The sequence below is a fragment of the Nicotiana attenuata genome, chromosome 3, assembly GCF_001879085.1.
Source record: "Nicotiana attenuata strain UT chromosome 3, NIATTr2, whole genome shotgun sequence".
NCBI classification, from domain to species: Eukaryota; Viridiplantae; Streptophyta; class Magnoliopsida; order Solanales; family Solanaceae; genus Nicotiana; species Nicotiana attenuata.
Genome location: NC_031991.1, coordinates 32,354,226 through 32,372,908, shown reverse-complemented (window position 1 = coordinate 32,372,908; position 18,683 = coordinate 32,354,226).

The following is an 18,683-nucleotide window of genomic DNA, read 5'->3' as shown; positions in this document are numbered from 1 at the left end:
CTCAAGCAAGGTGAAGCAATACAGCTGTGGAATGAGGTACAACAAGCCTACATGAGTAGCGATTACTCTATGCATGTGAACAATGGAAGGAAATCATGGGCAGATGAAGTAGAACATGCGACAAAATTGCAGAGGAGAAAGAGTTCAGTGTGGGAAAACTTCGACATTATAATTTTTTTTAATGCTGGATACAAATTGGAGTATGTGCAGCCTAAATCCCAAGGTGAGTCAACTTTTGTGGAAATTGACCTAGATGATATAAGTACAGAAATAGAATATTGGGGGAATGCTCTCATTTGCTATGTCCCAGGTGCTACCCTCCGCTTGCAGTGATACAAGGGTATATTCAAATGCTATGGGGTAAGCTTGGTATTGAATGGATTGCAATGTTGAAAAATGAAGTAATTGTGGTACGATTTGATACAACAATGGGTAAGTAGGAGATTATTGAAGTGGCATCTATTACTTTGACAATAAATCATTTATTGTTAAGGCTTGGATACATGATTTGGAGTTCACTCGCGAGGAGCTCCTTACAGTACCAATCTGGATCAAATTGCTAGGCTTGGATTTCAAGTATTGGAGTCCAAGGGGACTGAGTAAGATAGGAACCTTGGTAGGTAAACCATTGATGGAGACTAGAACACAGAGAAGAGGAATGATCTTAACTTTGCTCGATTATTAGTTAAAGTGGAAATGGATGCTAAGCTATCCGATGTGGTGACGTTTAGGAATGAAAGGGGCAGACTAATAGAGCAAAGGATCAACTATGACTGGAAGCCAACCTTGTGTGCTCATTGTGCAAAATATAGGCATGATGAGGCAGTGTGTAGACTAAAAAACAAGGCACCAAACACTGATCAACAGGAAAAAAAAGGATCGGCCAAATGGTAAACAAGAGGAGCAGCAACTTCAAAATGAAAAATGGGAAAAGAAATAAGGATCAGCAGGTTTCCTCATCAACCACCATAATAAGGGAAACCTTGCCTAGTGCTACAGTAAGCAAACCATGACAATATGTAGCCAAAGGTCAGAATGCAGCAAAGGAAAGAGAGGAATCATCAAGGTGGCAAACACCACATAAATCTGGTAAGAGTGTTCCAAAGCAGAATGAGCAGCTAGAAAAGTCCAATTAATTTTAGATTTTACACAGACAAAAAATACTAAACCAAATAAAGGAGGGGATAGAAGTTGCTAATGTGGGTGGGCTAACTATTCCCTAAAGTGGTGATGGTTAATTTATTAAGTTCGAACATTAGGGGGCTTAATGCCCCTAATAAGCAAAAGGAGGTGAAACTCCTTTTGCATGATGAAGAGGTAGGTTTGATATGCTTGATGGAAACAACAATAAAAAAGGAAAAGAAGGATCAGATAGTAGATAAGTTGTTTATTGGATGGAAGCATATTACTAACTTGGATTGCCACTATAATGGTAGAATCTGGGTCACATGGAAGCCGGACTACTACCAAATTGGTCTGAAATGCAAGACAACTCAGTTGATAACATGTGAACTATTGAGTATCCAATTCCAACTATCCTTTGAGATAACATTTGTTTATGCTTTTAATACAAAAGAGGAGAGACGAAATCTGTGGGAGGACCTAGTCACTCATAGTAGGTCAAGCAGGATGCCATGGATGATATTGTGTGATTTTAACTCAGTATTAAATACTGAGGTTAGGATTGGAGGAAATGAAGTGACATGGGCTGATGTGATGAATTTTAATAATTGTGCAACGGAGTGTGGATTGTTGGAATTTCCTGCACATGGGAACAGGTACACTTGGAGTCAAAAAAAATTTCAAAGCATGACTAGATATTCATTAATGATGAATGGTTTGATACTATGCCTGATTATTTTTCTAGATCTTACCAGAAGGGATAAGTGATCATTGCCCGACAATAATATTTCTAACTACCGAGAGACAGAGAATTAGAAAATCCTTCCAATTTTTATAATGTATGGACTCTGCACCCACAATTCCTTCCCATAGTTAGTAAAGGTTGGAACTACAATGTTGAAGGGTGTAAAACGTTTGCAATAGTAAGGAAATTAAAAATGCTAAAGAGGAAACTCAAAGTCATAAACTATTAGGCATTTCATAATATAGTGACTGATGCAAATGAGGATAGGATAATACTAAAGCTTGCACAAGTTCAACTTCAGAGGTGCCCCTCCATTCTAGAGTATCAACAAGCAGAAAGTGCAGCTTATCAAAAGTTTAGGCAATCTTCATACTTAGCGAAAATGTACCCGCAACAAAGAAGCAATTGATGGTAGGCTAGAAACTCGTATTTTAGTCATAGTTTGCACTCTAATTAATGCATTTTACATGTGTCTGAGCTCAAATGATAGTGAATTGCATTTATTACGTGTTTTGTGCCTTGCAGGAAATGATTCCGAGCTATTCAGATAATAAGGAGTTAAATTGAATAAGTTAGAGCTTTGAAGTCTGAGTAAAAATCCAAGAAATTAAGTCGGGATCACGTTCGGGGCTCGAGGACCAAGTCTGGATGTCAAAAAATGAGGAAAAAAGATTACTCTAAGAAAAATACACTACTGCGCCGCGCCATGCGCCGCGGGGCATGGGGTGCTAGTGCATAATTCCTGCAGAGTGAAAAAAATAGGCCTCTGAACTTTCCCACTAATGCGGTGCAACACATGGTGCGCCACCAGCTGCGCTGCAGTATGTATTTTCTCGCCCAACTTTTTCCACTTCGATATGGAAAGGATAGTTTCGTCTGGGCCGTCCCTACATGGTATGAATACATCAAAAACACTAATTTTGTAGGACTTTTGACCTTGGAAGTATTTGTATTGCAACGTTAGATTGATATTTTCTTAGTCTTTAATTATATTTGTGATATCTTCCTCCATGATGGAGTAGTTTTCCTTATGTTTTGACGGATATGGTATTTTGATTGATATTTGTGGATTTTAACTCTAGTTCTTTGCTTGAATTCCTTTACGGAGCTTTGAATTATTTGCCTTTATTCACCAGTTTATTTAATCGAAAGAGGAATATTGTGGTGATTATGTTGCATTATTTTGTTTGGTTTAATTCACTGATTCTCTTAAGTAATCAAAAGAGTTTGTTGAATTGTCGATTAAATCAAGTTAGGATAATATTGGAGAGACGTTTTCCTGAAGACCAATCCATTAATGCATGCTTGCGAATTTTCATAGTGCTTATATTAGTTCACCTCGTAGAGTTAAGATTTAATCGAGAGATGAGTCGTGACTACACATTTGAACTAATCATCAAGTGAATTCGTGAGAATCATTAGAACATTAGAGTGAATTGAACTAGAGTTGGATCCCAAATAGCTATCTTGCACTTATGCTGTAACGACCCTTATTTATCCCATTAATTTTTCAGTGTTGCTCAACTCTTGTCTTCCAGTGATCAATTATTAATTATTTTAGTTTAATAGTAAATTTTATTTATTAATCGTCCCAACAACATGTTAATCATCCCGAATAGCGTTAAGCTAGAAATTACTTGGACATTGTTTAAATCCAATCCCTCTGAAGACAATAATCATAACCATACTATCTTTGACTAGCGTGTATTAATTTCGTTGTATTTTGCGCTCGTCAGCAAGGCAACATGGATCAAACTGGGTGATGATAACACCAGATATTTTTACTCAGTCATTAAGCATATGAAGCTAAAACAAGCAACTACTCAGCTTAGAGACAACAATGGTAATTAGCAAACTGATCCTGATACCATAGCTGAAATATTTGTTGATTACTATGAAGACCTGTTAGGGAGGAACCAATTGGCAAGGTACATGCAGTAAGAGGACTGTGATGCACAATGTGTTAATTTGTCATGACCTGCTAAGACACTACAACTACAAGACATCTTCAAGGTGCTTAATAAAGATAGATCTTAGAAAAGCCTATGACATGGTAAGGTGGGAGTTCCTGGAGGAAGCTTTGAAAGGTTTTGGGTTCCCTGAAAGATTCATACAATGGATAATGGTATGTGTAACTACCACTATGTTCCCACTAAAGGAGTGTGAAACCTAAATGTGGTTGTTTTTGACTCAAAATACGTTTATAACTGTTAAAAAAAGTTACTTTTCTATATATAACGCGGTACAATACCGCATTTTACCTTAATGGCCGTTTGGACTGTTAAGGTAAAATGCGGTATGTAACCGCAATTTATATAGAACACGGTTATATATTGCGATTTATAGGGATTTGAAAAGGCAGGTATATAAAACGCGGTCCATTACCGCGATTTTTATAAAATGCGATAATGAATCGCGTTTTATATAGAGAGTGGGCCCACCAATAATTGTTCTGCGCTTAACTGACATAACAATAATTTAAATATGTAAAATGCTCTTTTAAACCGCGTTTTACTTCCAAAACTTTGACCCCCCGGATTGGGCATTGCCTTATATAAAGGCGTTAAGGGTTTTGAGAATTATCATTCAGAAATACTCCAACTTCGTGATAAATTTTTCTTGTTGTTAAATTCTCAAGCTTTGTTCATAATATCTGAAGAGCGAAAAGTAAGGGTTTCATTATATTGGGGGGGGGGGTGAGATTGTGGTGGTGATAACTAAGTGAGTTATAGTTCATCTCCACAGAGTCATGTTAAGTTTCCACTTACAATGCAGTACGATAGACTGGTATCGTTGTTATGCAATAAAATGAGATTGAGCAAACATTCGGTGAATCTTAAAATAATCGGAAGATATTCGTATTATGTGACTCCGCAGGGGTTTGCTTGTTATTCTGAGTTTAACATCGAAGACGATGAAACTCTGAGAGATTTTTTGGGGATTCCGGATGAATACAGGGAATTTATTGTGATAAAATTTTTGGAGATGTACGTCAAGGCTGAAGACGTTCGCAATAATGAGATTGCGTAAAAGAGGGATAACCCTCAATCATCGGGTGGTTATTCTGGAGCAGTTTTAGCCCAACAGGTTTCGGCTGAAAGAGTTTGGCTGGATCTTAACTTATCTCCGCGGGCAAACGAGGAGCGAGAAAATAAATTCTCTCCTACTTTACATAATCCACAAGACGATTGGTAAACTTCAATTTCCTTTATGTTAAGATGTTTTTTTTTGTTGAATTGAATTTGTATTAACACTCATATATTCCACAGGGGGTACCGTCCGGATATGAATTTTACAAGTTATGACCTCACGCCCAGTTGGAATATGCGTAGTTTTGGCGTGTTGGATCACAGTAGTCCATCCGGGAGTCATCACCAACAGAAAAATATCCATCATGGAATGTCAACACAGTACGACTTGTAAGTGAAGTGATATAGCTATATGGAAAGTATTTATCAATTTGAGTAGCTTATCATTTTGTTCTTTCTGTGCAGTGAAAACGAGCAACTTGATGGTCCTGACCTCACTCAGTTGCCCGTAGATGACGTATTTACTCGTGATTTGGCAGATGCGCAGAGTCAGGAAGATAATAGTGATTATGACAACAATGCCGATGAGTCTGGAGATGACACACCCTTCCCCGATGAGGGTGATGATGAGGAGGAAGTGAATGTCGAACCTGAGCTGACGAGGGAGCATGCTACTCCACCTCCCGTTAGACCAAGAGTGTACGAGTCCCACGTGCCATTTCATGAGCAGAATATTCCCTACCTTGATAATTTGCCAAGTATGCCAGATGTGGATGCCATCACAAGGGATCTTGACGAAATTCGGTCAGCAATGTGGGATGAGTCTAGACCAACGGTGCTGGCAAAGGGCACGTATTTTCCCGATAAAGCTCGCCTAACCAGGGCTGTACAAATGTACAACGTAAAAGAGTGCCGTGAGATGATGGTAAAAGAGTCAACTCCGGAGGTATACAAGGCTATATGCCGTAGATATTTATGGGTTGTAACTGGATGTTGCGTGCGAGCAAGAAGGAAACAGGATTGTGGAAAGTGGGTAAATATATTGGCACCCACGTTAGTGAAATGGACACATTCAATGAGAATCACTTCAACTTGGATGTTGACTTGATTTCTCTTGTCTTGATTCCACACTTGGAAGTGTCCATTAGGTACAAGATCAAAGAGTGTATTATATCCGTCCACCAGGAATATGGGGGTACTATAACCAAAAGAAAGGCATATCTCGGGGGCGCAAACGTGCATTTGAAATTATTTATGGTGACTGGGATAAGTCATTTTCATCTCTAACCAGGTACATGGCCGCACTGAAAATACTTTAACCCCGGACCGTTGTTGAATTGAAGCATGAGCGGAGTCAAGGAATACCGGAATATATATTCAGATACGTATTCTGGGCATTTAAACCAGCAATTATTGGTTTTGTGCATTGTCGTCCGGTAATATCCATAGACGGTACTCATGTCTATGGAAAGTATGATATTAAGCTGTTGATCGTCATTGCAGTAGATGCCAATGGACAAATATTTCCACTAGCTTTTGTCATTTGTGCTAATGAAAGCGAAGAGACGTGGACGCTATTTTTGAACCACTTGAAGCAGCACGTTGTCAAATAGCATTCAGGTATTTGTCTAATATCTGATCGGCATGGTGGTAGTTTAAGTTCTGTACGGCATTTGCCTGAATGGCAGGTACCCTATGCATACCACCGTTACTATGTGAGGCACCTGAAGGCCAATTTCCAGAAGAAATATCCCACCAAGGAATTGCATGAATTAATGTGGATGGATACAACTGAGCACTAGCAGTACAAATTCAGGAGGCGCATGGAAGCGATCCGGCAGTTAGACGAAAGAGTCTATAATTAGCTGGTGGGACATGAGCTTCACAAGTGGACATTGCATGCTGACGGTGGCAAACGATGGGGAGCCCTGACTACAAATGTGTCGGAGTCATTCAACGGCTTATTGAAGTCTGCACGTGGATTGCCTGTCACTGGCATGGTCTGGATGACATTCAAACAGATGGCGGAGAGGTTTGTTGAAAGGCACAGAGCTTCATCGGAATTGATGGATAGGGGTGTTGAATTTATGCCAATACCGATGAGAAGATTTGAGAAATACAGGAGGCGAGCACATTGGCATTCATATTTACAGAATGATCACGACTGGGGTATTTTTGAAGTTCGCATCGCTATCCGCGGACACCGGGGGAATAATCTACACACCGTGAATGAAGCCAGCAGGTTGTGTTCATGTGGGAAATGTACCATCTACCACATGCCGTGCGCACATGCCATGAAGTGCTTTCAACAAGTTGGTTTAGGGGCAACCAACTATTTTGATAGGCAATACAGTGTTGCTGCATACGTAAACACATATAGTGGGCAGTTGCAGCCATTGGGTGCTGAGCATTATTGGCCGTCGTAACCATTTAAAATGTTGTGTAACAAGGACTATTTGCGCAAGCTGCAAGTGCAAAAGAGAACGCATATACGGAACCAAATGGATGTTGGTTATACCGTTTATGCGCGTAAGTGTGACATATGCTCGCAAACAGGACACGACCGTCGTAAATATCCTTCAGCTGGTCTGGGTGGGGGTGGTAATCCAGCTCCTTGTGCAAGTTCGTCTAATGTACCCAACTATCAAGGATACACCTAGTATTTCATTTTCGTAATGTTTTTTTGTAATAAGTGTCTGTACTTGTTTATGTTGCAATATCTATCAAATAAAATTATGTTCCACAACCTTGTTACATCTTATTGATATTTAACTTTTTTCAGTTGAGTAAATTAAAAAATTTCTCCCTCCCGTTCATGTAATCAAAAATAGTATTGTGATGATGATATGATAATTCCAACATTCAACTTATTGGTGTTAGTAAAGAAGACCAATATGAAGATTGAAATTTCATAACATAATATTTCAAGAGAAAAAAGCACAACAACCATAACTAAAGCAACATACATGAAAATAAGAGATAATAAACAGATAAATCAAGAAAACACATCCTAGTAGAAAGTAAAAAAACGGGTTAGTACAAATAGGATATTCGTCTCCCTTCACGTCCACATTGAAGATAGCACGTAGTGGTGAAACATCAACCAAGGTAAATTTGACGATGAAACCTTGACTGATAAAATTCTCCAGCACAAAAAATCTCCAGCCTACCTTGAACCTTCTTTGATCACCAACGCTCATATTTACATACCACTCGTTGCCACGATGGTGAAGATACGCATGTTCTAATGTTGGAGGAAGATGCTTCCAGATTTTTCTTGGAATATACAATACTGATGTATATATTTTTTCTGGAGTTAATGCACATAATAATTTACGAGATCGTGGTTGTCGACACATGAATCAGTCAGAACAACTTCAAATGTTGGAGGATTCTCTTCTTCATTATCACTGCTAGTAGAAGAGTAAGATAGGGCTCGTTTGGTAGAGGAAGAGTCATTCATACTTTAGGGTTTGAGTATGTGAGTGTGTTTTATGTTTTGAGTATGTGACTATATATATAGGGACACCCAGAGCATATCGCGGTTAAATACTACGTTTTGTGTGAATATATATAGCGCGGTTAAATACTACGTTTTGTGTGTTGTCTTGTCGGTTTGAAAAGCCGACCGACTGCGAAAAAGCTGTTTTGTTCCAGAAAAAGTCAATATGCATATCGCGGTTAAATACTACATTTTGCGTCAACATGTATAGCGCGGTTGAATACTACATTTTGTGTGTTGTCTTATCGGTCTGAAAAGCTGACCGACTGCGAAAAAGTTGTTTCGTTTCAGAAAAATTTAATATGCATATCGCGATTAAATACTACATTTTGTGTCAATATGTATAGCGCGGTTGAATGCTACATTTTGTGTGTTGTCTTGTCGGTCTGAAAAACCGACCGACTGCGAAAAAGCTATTTATTTTCAGGAAAAAAAATACTTAACACGCTATATATATCGCAGTTAACTACTACGTTTTGTGTTAATATGTATAGCGCGGTTAAATACTATGTTTTCTGTGGTGCCTTGCCTATAAATAACGGCCGCATTCTAGTTATTTTCTGCGCTTAACAATAACCAATAGCAAATATTTCCATAAAAGCAAGATTTTTTTTACGCTTTAACAAATGTCTGAACCCCTTTATATACCAAGGTGCGAGTGCGGCAAAAAATGCATGATGCAAAACTGTTGGGATGATGGTGAAGCTGGACGCCGCTACTGGATGTGTATGAACAAGTTTTATAGGGTTCCCGACGAACCTGTTTGCAATTTTGAGGTATGGATTGATGAACCCCGTCAGCAGGAATACTACAAAGAAAAGTTGCAGTATCTTCATTATTTGACCTTAAAACAGTGGGAAAGAGAGCGACAATACAAACGAGAAGTTGCGGAGTTGAAGGAGAAACTCAAAGAGGTGGAAGAAGAAAAAAATAAGCTGGAAGAAAAAGTTAAGTGGTTGGAGAAGAGAATACTAGGCGGCGGTGACTAAACAATGCCATATATGTGTTGAGTGTAGTAGTTTATCTTTATGTTTCCCGTGTCATGTGATTTCATTAGTTGTACTGAATTTAAATTATGTTAAGTTTCAATGTTTGTGTTTGTGTTGTAGTGTTAAAATAAAGAAGAAACGGGGTAATAAAAACATAATGCGCATATTATGTAACCATAAAAAATTATTGTTATAAAATACAAAAAAAAAAGAAAATCAATGTGTCCCACAGCCTGTGTGCTTCAATGCAGCCGCTGGCCTGAGGCGCATTCCCTCCCGCCCGGATACGCTATCAGGATCATCCTCATCACGTCGCCTATTTATATGAGGATGCGCTGCAGCATGATCGTCAGTAGGGCTGGCAGCATCGGTAGAAGTGGTCGTCGGTCCATCAGCAACCTACAAAATAATAAGTAAGCTTAGTATATGAAAATGTATATTACTAATGTACGTGTTAAGTCAAACACATTTTCTTACCATGGTCTCGTTGGGCTCCTGAATATAAGTATCCGTGGTGTCCTGCTCAGTGACGGGCTGGGATGAAGCCTTAATAAGAAAATTAAAAATTAATTTATGGCAAATAAATGAGAAAAAAAACAAATTAAAATTTAATAGTAATACAAACATACCTGCGCCTGTGATAGATCCACATCACCCGTCGACGATGAGCCAAAACTCAGCCTGCACCCACCATCCACATCTTGGGTTGGCTGATCCTCAGCTGGGTCGATGGGCCTGGAAAGAACTGCTCCCAATCTCCGGTGAAGCTCATGCCCGTAATCAAGAATGGATCTGACGGGTTCACCTGCGATGCTGGCAGCTCCAGCTGAAGGCTACACGATGGCATGCTACCGGGATGCTCGTCTAGCTGAGGAAGGTAACCCGGCAGATCAGCTCCAACCTCCACATCAGGTGCCTCAACGCCCCCTTGCTAGGGACCACCTCCTCGCCGGCCCCCACGACCCCGTGGGGTACCCCTGCCTCGTGGGGCACCCCTACCTCGTGGGGTAGCCCTAGCTCGTGCCCGTCCCCTCGAGTGTGCGACATGCCTAACCCTATGGTAGTGCTCTGGCGCCACATAATTAGGGTCGTGATCTAAGCGCACGCCCTCTCTAGCTCGATGCAGTGTCCGGGCAGCCAGCTCTATTACCTGCCGGCCGTACTCCTGCAAAGTGACCGCAGGATCGCCGACATGCTGCTGCATCTGAAGTCCCAACTAGTGGACTAAATGTAGACCAATAGCTTGCACAACATGTAAAATATAAATTACAGAACGCTATATCACAGTTGTAAGCAAGTAAGAATACCAAATAACATACCAGTGTGTCGTGCTTCCCGGCGTATGGAACGTACCGACCGCCAGCTCGATGGTTGGGGTTCCCGACAAAAAGTCGGGTAACGCCGCGGTACCAGGGCATATACTCATGCTCAGTATCCTGCATACTCGGCGAGGGGGGGGGGGGGGGCGGAATCAGGTCAGCTCGCCGGTCCCGTGTATCGATCTGCTGCTCTAGCCCTGCCAAAAATTCGTCGTCCACCCTCATCCGATTATCCCGCTGGTAATGTGTGGTCACCCAGGTGGGCGGTGTCGGTACGAGCTGCAACCTGCCAAACTGGCGAAGTACCTGCTCGGTGGCATGATGCTCCACAATATCAAGGCAGAACAACGGGACGGTAGCGCCCTACAAAAGTCGGCCGGTCGAGCAATAATCGTGCAAGCCAGCTATCATCTCGTCGATGTATGGCGTCCAGATGAACTATTAAGGAAGAACAGAAAAACTCAGTATACGGAACTTGTGTTTGAAGCAATGACAACTAAACTTAGATATAGATTTACCTGTGTGCCATCCATCAAATCCAATATATCTCTGCACAAGGAGAGGTTATGATGTGCCTCGTTCTAGCGCGTATGTCCCCGTCGGAGTACCCACCTCCTAGCTAGAGGGAGGAACTCCGGTGGTACAACCGTAGCTAATGGTGGTAGAGGTGGTTGGAACTGCAGAAACCGCTCCCTGACCCAAACCTAACATAAAAACTTGACGTCAAATTTAATTTATATTTTTACTAGGTATGTTAAAATGAATACAATATTCGAATATGTTGTCACCTATAGTAAGGGCAAGAATCCAGCAACCTCATACGGTCATACTGGTGCCCACGCTCGGCCGACACATGCATCTGTACAAGTAGGCGAGAACAGCAGATCCCCAACTATACCGGGGTAAATCATCTAGCCGCTCAAGATGATGAAGAAATCTCAAGCTAACTAGGTTTTCCGAAGTTTTCGGGAACAAGAACCCTCCAAACAACAGGAGTGGAAGCAACCTCGTATACCGGTCAACATGATAATCTGGTATATCGTCATCGATCTGAGGATGTATCTCCTCCAACCACAGTCGAATAGTCGTCAATGGAAAACGACTGGCCCCATGCAGTATAGCCTTATCATGTGGCCGAAAAGCAGTGAGTCGCTGCAGCGTGTCTGTCGCGCCCCCTTTTTTCCTCCTCGCGAAGAAAGTTCGGGTTTCGACATTTCATAGGGGATCGACTCGTTTCCTTTTGGGTATTTGAAGAGTCGCCACCTAACGGATTATGGTGCATTAGGGCACCTAGAGCGGTTAACTCATGTAACTAGTTTGCATTACCAGAGATTAGGGTAAGGGCTCGAAATAACCTTGAGGGGAAGGTGTTAGGCACCCATCGCAGTCCACAACGGTGGATCCCGGCCAAACTCTTACTCATGTGAATTAGTCCTTTTTACAAATAAATAGTTTAAGCACGTACTTACAAGTAAAGGCGTGTTTTGACTCATGTATGATTCAAATAATGCAACAAAGGGAAAAGACTTGCACAAGTGGCACATATATAAAGAAAAATAAAATTTATTTTTAATAACGGGAGTTGGAAAAGGGTCCTAGGTCGGTTAGCCTATAGGATCATACCCACACAATGCCCGGTAATCACTCCTCAATGAGGGGCTACACGTGGCATTAGCGCGTAGTCATCATATCCTTACTACCAAATTCCCTCCCCTTGGTCATAGCCTAAAGCGTTTTAGCAACCTTGAAAGATATCCTATGCGTGCACTATTCCTTGTGGTCCTAGAGGTATTTAGGACCTCTAATTTAGGTAGTTCTAGACCATTCTAAGGTGTTTAAAGGAGAAAAGTCTAAAACGTCAATCAAAAAACAATTAGGACTGCACATAAATGGGGCGGGGGGGTGTGTGACAATTAAAGGCTCATATTTACCTCCACAAACATAACAAGTAAGCGCACGTCTCAAACAACAATTTTAAGTATTTAATAAAAAGAACCTTAGAACATGATATCTAGGTGAGCAGAGTATACAACATTGAATTAGGACTGAAGTGTGAAGGACCTGTTTAGCTTGCCTACTGACTTTAGACTTGTTGAATGTGAGCAGTCTTTAAATAACAAAGCGTAGTTTTTATGGTTGCAGGATTTTAATCGCCCCACAGGCTTGCCTAGGCGCAGAATAGTGATGTCCTATGAGCATGGTATCTATTACTGATTAGGAATGCGGTAAAACAATAACGCGATTTTAAACGACAACTTGAGATCCTATAGGCATGCTTTCTAACAGCGTTAATAATTAAGCAGCGTTACCTTTTTAAGAAACGGACAAATTTAATTAATATAACCATTTCAGAGTATATAAACACGAATTTGAACTGATTTATTTAACCGAACTGTTTTAAGCCCTATAGACATGATCTCTAGTTAAGCAAGGTAAAAACGAACAGCATTTATTTAACCAAAGTGAAACCCCTATAGGCATGGTATCGATAGAGCTGATTTAATCCTATAGACATGATCTCTATTATTAAAGCTATTTTTAGATCCTATAGGCATGGTTTCTAATATTGTGGAAGTAAAGCAAACATAACAAACACATTTGAATCAACACGACCCTATAGGTAGGGTATCTACCCAATTTACCCAACATATATTACTACCCTCCCTTTTTCACTAATCACCCCACTGTTTGTCAATATAATCATTACAGACCAATGAATTAAATGAAATACATAAATAAACAGGAGTTAATCTATAGGGAGACTGCGGTAGGCCCAAATGACTTCCAAGCCTCCAATAGTCTCGAATGCCCAAAGTTCCACAGCCAATATCATGTCTAGGTGTGTCAAAGTTCCCTAAGGACCTCAAGGATCCCGGGCAGTGCTCACACCTAGACCTTTTTTCAAATAATAACTGGCTTAGGTGCAGTGTGGAAAGGCTAGCTCTGACATGCCAGAGTTCAGAGAGATCTCAAGGATCTCAAGGTAGTACACATATCAGAGGGGCAGGACCTAGTATACTAAGAGTAAAGTGAGAGTGCTTGAGAGGAGTACCAAAACTCTTTTGAAAACAGCAGACAGTCAATTGGTCATAAAACATACAGATTCAGAAAACACTCAAAAGGTCTCACATGGGGATAAAGGGATTGGGACACATAAGAGTCATATTTGGGAGGGGGGGTACATGGATAGGTATAGAGGAAACATATAGTCAACAAACTGCATAAAAACTTAGGGTCTTAGAGACTTAGCAGGCTAATCATGGATAGTAAATAGTTAAGACATGGATCATAGTTGTAATACAGGAAGCTTGACATGCCTTGAACAGGATTAAACATACAGTTTAGACATGCTAGAAAAAGAGGTAAGAAGAAAAAAGTGCAGAATATAAAGCACACATTGAACAGGACAGAGTTTAGACATACTAGGCAAAGAAGTAAGCAGGAATACAAGTTGAACTTATAACTAATGAACTAGTGCAGGAATGAAACACATAGGGTTTGGATTTTAAAATTTAATCTAGAGACATACCAGTTGAAGCAAAGAGTGCAGAATATAAAGTAGATGTAGTTCCAATATCTAGCCTTGGCTTTCAGCCGGCTAGACCAGTGAATATCACAGGTAGCAGAGAAGAGAAGAGAGTTCTAGAGTGTAAGTGTGCTCTAATGTTCGTGTTTGAAGTGAGTATAGGAGGGAGTTTATATAGTAATCAAAAGTTAAACAAATAAGGTAAAGAATCAATCATGTAGCAGTTAGAGAAATTCAGGGAATCGATCACATGTAAAATCAATAAGTCTTCCCTTTAATTAAGGGACAATTTATGGTAAAAGCAGGACAAATACTTAAGGAAGGAAATCAAGTACAGAGTAGGTAATTAGGGGTGAATGCACGGGGGTTTCAATTAAGGAAACAATCAGTAAGAATCAGCAAAATAACAAATAAGGCAAGGGAAAATTAGTTAAGGCAAGCAGTTCAATTAAACCGAGTAGAGAGGTAAGAATCAAAAGTTTTGTTAAGGAAAAGTGTTCAAATCAAATCAGGAAATAAGGACTTCAGAATAATCAAGGGTTCAATCAAAGAGAAAATCACGTAAAGAGTCAGCAAGTATCACAAACAACTTAAATAAAGCAAGAAATAACAGTCAGAATGAACATAGACATATAGAATCAGTGAAAAGTCGAACTATGACATTCAGTAGAGGCATATTAGGACAAGAAAACCACGAGAGATTCAAATGGCTAAAGACAAATCACAAGAACCCAGGCAAGAACACAGTCAGTACACTAGTACGAAGAATGTCAAGAAAATTAGGGTCTTTAGTATAAACAAGTTAAGGCTATAGCAAACTTACGAAATCAATTAAAACATATAAGAAATAGAAGATTAATCGCTCAAAATTACCAAATGTTTGGAAAAAGAAGTTTCCGGAAACCCTAGTTTAGAGAAAGATGAAAAATCACTCGAAAATCATACGATTCTTGTAAAGAGTCACAAGGTTATTATAAAACTTATACGAAATATGTCCAAACCATCTCAGATCTGTACAAATCTAAGAGGTTCAGAATGAAGAAATTAGGGTTTCGAGAAGAACAATCACAGAGATGAAGAAACAAGCTTAGAAACCTCTAGATTCATGACGATATAGGAAGATCTTGCTCGGAACCAGACTGGAACAGCCCAAAACAGGCGAGAAAGGGCCATAGATGCAAGCGGACTGACCCTGGTCCCTCGAGGACCTTAGAGATGGCAATACCAACGTGAGGGAGGCCATTAGAGGCCTAGTAGTGGTGGGAAACACCATGAAAGACAGTAGATGACCGGTGATGTGGGTAAATTGGGTTAGGGTTCGAGAGCTTTTGGAGAGGAAAGGGATTTCAGGGTGGCTGTGTGGGCGAGAATGATCGGGTTTGGGGGGGTCGTTTGGTTAAAAAAAAGGAAAGGGTCAATTGTGGCTGTTGATCTCTATGATCAACGGCCGAGATTGAAAGAGTTTGGGGCCGGGTCGGGCATTATGGTTGGGATGGGTGGGTTTAAGTTAAAATTGGGCTGGGTATTGAGTCAAAGTAGGACTAAAATTGAAATAAAAATAGGCCAGATTTTAAATAGCCACTTTAATAGCTAAATAATTTATAAAAATAATAAATTAACTCCAAAAAAATATCTTTGTGCACTAAAATGATTTAAAATATTTATTTAACATTTTAAAAATATAAAAGATCATTTTATGCATAAATAATGTAATCATGCATTAGTATGACTATTATTGCAAAGATGTGCAGTTTAGCCTAAAAATGTAAATATAATTGTAAAAAATGCACTAAAATATTTAAACACTATGTTGGCATAAATAATGAATTTAAATAACTAAATCATCACAAAAGTAATTTGAAGGATAATTATTGGATATTTATATAAATAAAAAGGGAAGAAATAAATTGATTTGGAGCTTTTAAAATTATAGAAAAATTATAAAAAATGTTTATACATGCTTATAACTGCATATGTGCTATTTTGAAAGTATATATATTTTAAAAATATGTGAGGAAAAAATTGGGTATCAACAGCGTCCAGGTACATACCACGTGTCATCTCCCTCATGCCGCACGGCAGTGAAACGGCCAGTCCATCAACGGGAAGCCCATACAAAACCTTCACGTCCCGTAGTGTGACGGTGGCCTTGACAATTGGCAGGTGGAAAATGTGCGTCTCCGGCCTCCACCGCTCTTCAGGGCCGTGATAAGAGACCAATCGACCTGCAACCGCCCGATCTCAATCATCCTGTAGAAACTAGTGGCCCGCATGCGCGCCACTACACGGGCATGGAGAACTCTGCCATGCAGAAAGTCCCACATGTCGTCTACTCACCTGGCGCAGAGAGTCTGGATCAGTAACGCACCCTCCCATATGTGGGCTGACCTATGGTCGCCCTGTAATGAGAGTAGCTCATCGCTAAAAGGTCCGTGATGAATAGGCGGCGCCTCCATGTCATGTACTGTAACTTAAACAACATTAATTATATGTTAGTTTTATAATTAAATATTGATATATGGATTCCAGGCTCCATATTTGGAGCCCAGTAGCACCAATTCTTCAATGTGTTAGTTTTATTATAATTTTATATGTTTGTTTTTGGATTAAATAATTGAAATTTTATAATTAAATATTGACATATGGGTTCCGGGCTCCATATTTGGAGCCCAGTAGCACCAATTCTTCGATGTGTTAGTTTAATTATAATTTTATATGTTTGTTTTTGGATTAAATAATTAAATTATTATAATTAAATATTGACATATGGGAGGCTCGATATTTGCGGCCCAGTAGCACCAATTCTTCGATGTGTTAGTTTTATTATAAATTTATATGTTTGTTTTTGGATTAAATAATTAAAATCTTATAATTAAATATTGACATATAGGTTCTAGGCTCGATATTTACGGCCCAGTAAAACCAATTATTCGATGTGTTAGTTTTATTATAATTTTATATGTTTGTTTTTGGATTAAATAATTAAATATTGACATATGGGTTCCATACTCGATGTTCCCAGTAGCACCAATTTGTCCTAAATTCTTCTATGTGTTAGTATTCTAATTTTATGTGTTAGTTTTATAATTTTATATGTTTGTTTGTAAATTAGATAATTAATTTTCATAATTATCCAATATTTAATTATTAAATATCATATGGGTTTAGGCTCGATATTTGCGGCCCAGTAACACCAAATATATGTTGGCTATAATTGGACAAAGTTTGTGTTTGATCTATCAGTTATTTGGCGTATTTTTGAGTATACTTAAACTACAAGAAAACTACGCTAAGAGGCACTGCATTTTACTATGCTAAAAGGCACTACATTTTACTACGCTAAAAGGCACTACATTATACTACGTTAAAAGGCACTACATTTTACTACGTTAAAAGGTATTTCATTTTACTACCCGAAAAGGCACTACATTTTACTACGCTAAAATGCATTACATTTTACTACCCTAAAAGACACTATATAATTAGTCTTTAAGCAAAAAAATAATTTAAACCAAACAAATACACTGTAATCACAAAAATACATGTAAAACATTAATAGTAATTTATTAACATTTTTATTAATAAATCATAACGGTTTCACGATTATATTAGATTTTTTTACAACATTAATATCTTAGTCCGGATAAAAATAATATACCAATTTAATCGTAAAAAACACAAAACAACATACAACACATTCAAAACAACTAATATGCATTGTTTATATGAGTTTTAACAAAAACTAAGTTGGAATACCTCGATTTAAGGTTTTTGGAAAGTTGAAGATTTGGCGATTTGAAGCCGACATGAGCGACCCACAACGAAATATTGCCTTAGCTAAGATGTGGGACCGAGAATCTTTACTTTTTGTGGGACGGGTGGAGTCCACACGAGGTCTTTTTGGTTGTTAATGGAGGGGGGGGTTTCTTTTTTAATTGAAGAAGAAGACGTTGGGCAGTGGGGAAAAGGAAGGGATATAAAAAATTTCTATATAAAACGCGGTTCATTACCGTATTTTATATAAATCGCGGTAATGAACCGCATTTTATATACCCGTCTTTTCAAATCCCTGTAAATCGCGGTATATAACCGCGTTCTATATAAATTGCGGTTACATACCGCATTTTACCTTAACGTCCAAACGGTCGTTAAGGTAAAACGCGGTACTGTACTGCGTTATATATAGAAAAGTAACTCTTTTTTCAACAGTTAAAAACGTATTTTGAGTCAAAAACAACCATATTTAGGTTTCGGACTCCTCACTAAAGATAAATGGAGAGAGGCATGGCTACCTTGCTAGGAAGAGAGGATTGAGACAAGAAGACCCCATCTCTCCTTTGTTATTTGTCTTGGTGATGAGTACCTCTCTAGAACTCTAAAGACCATAAGCAGGCTACCTGATTTAAGGTTTTATCCTATGTGTAAAGAGTTGCAATTGACTCATCTCATCT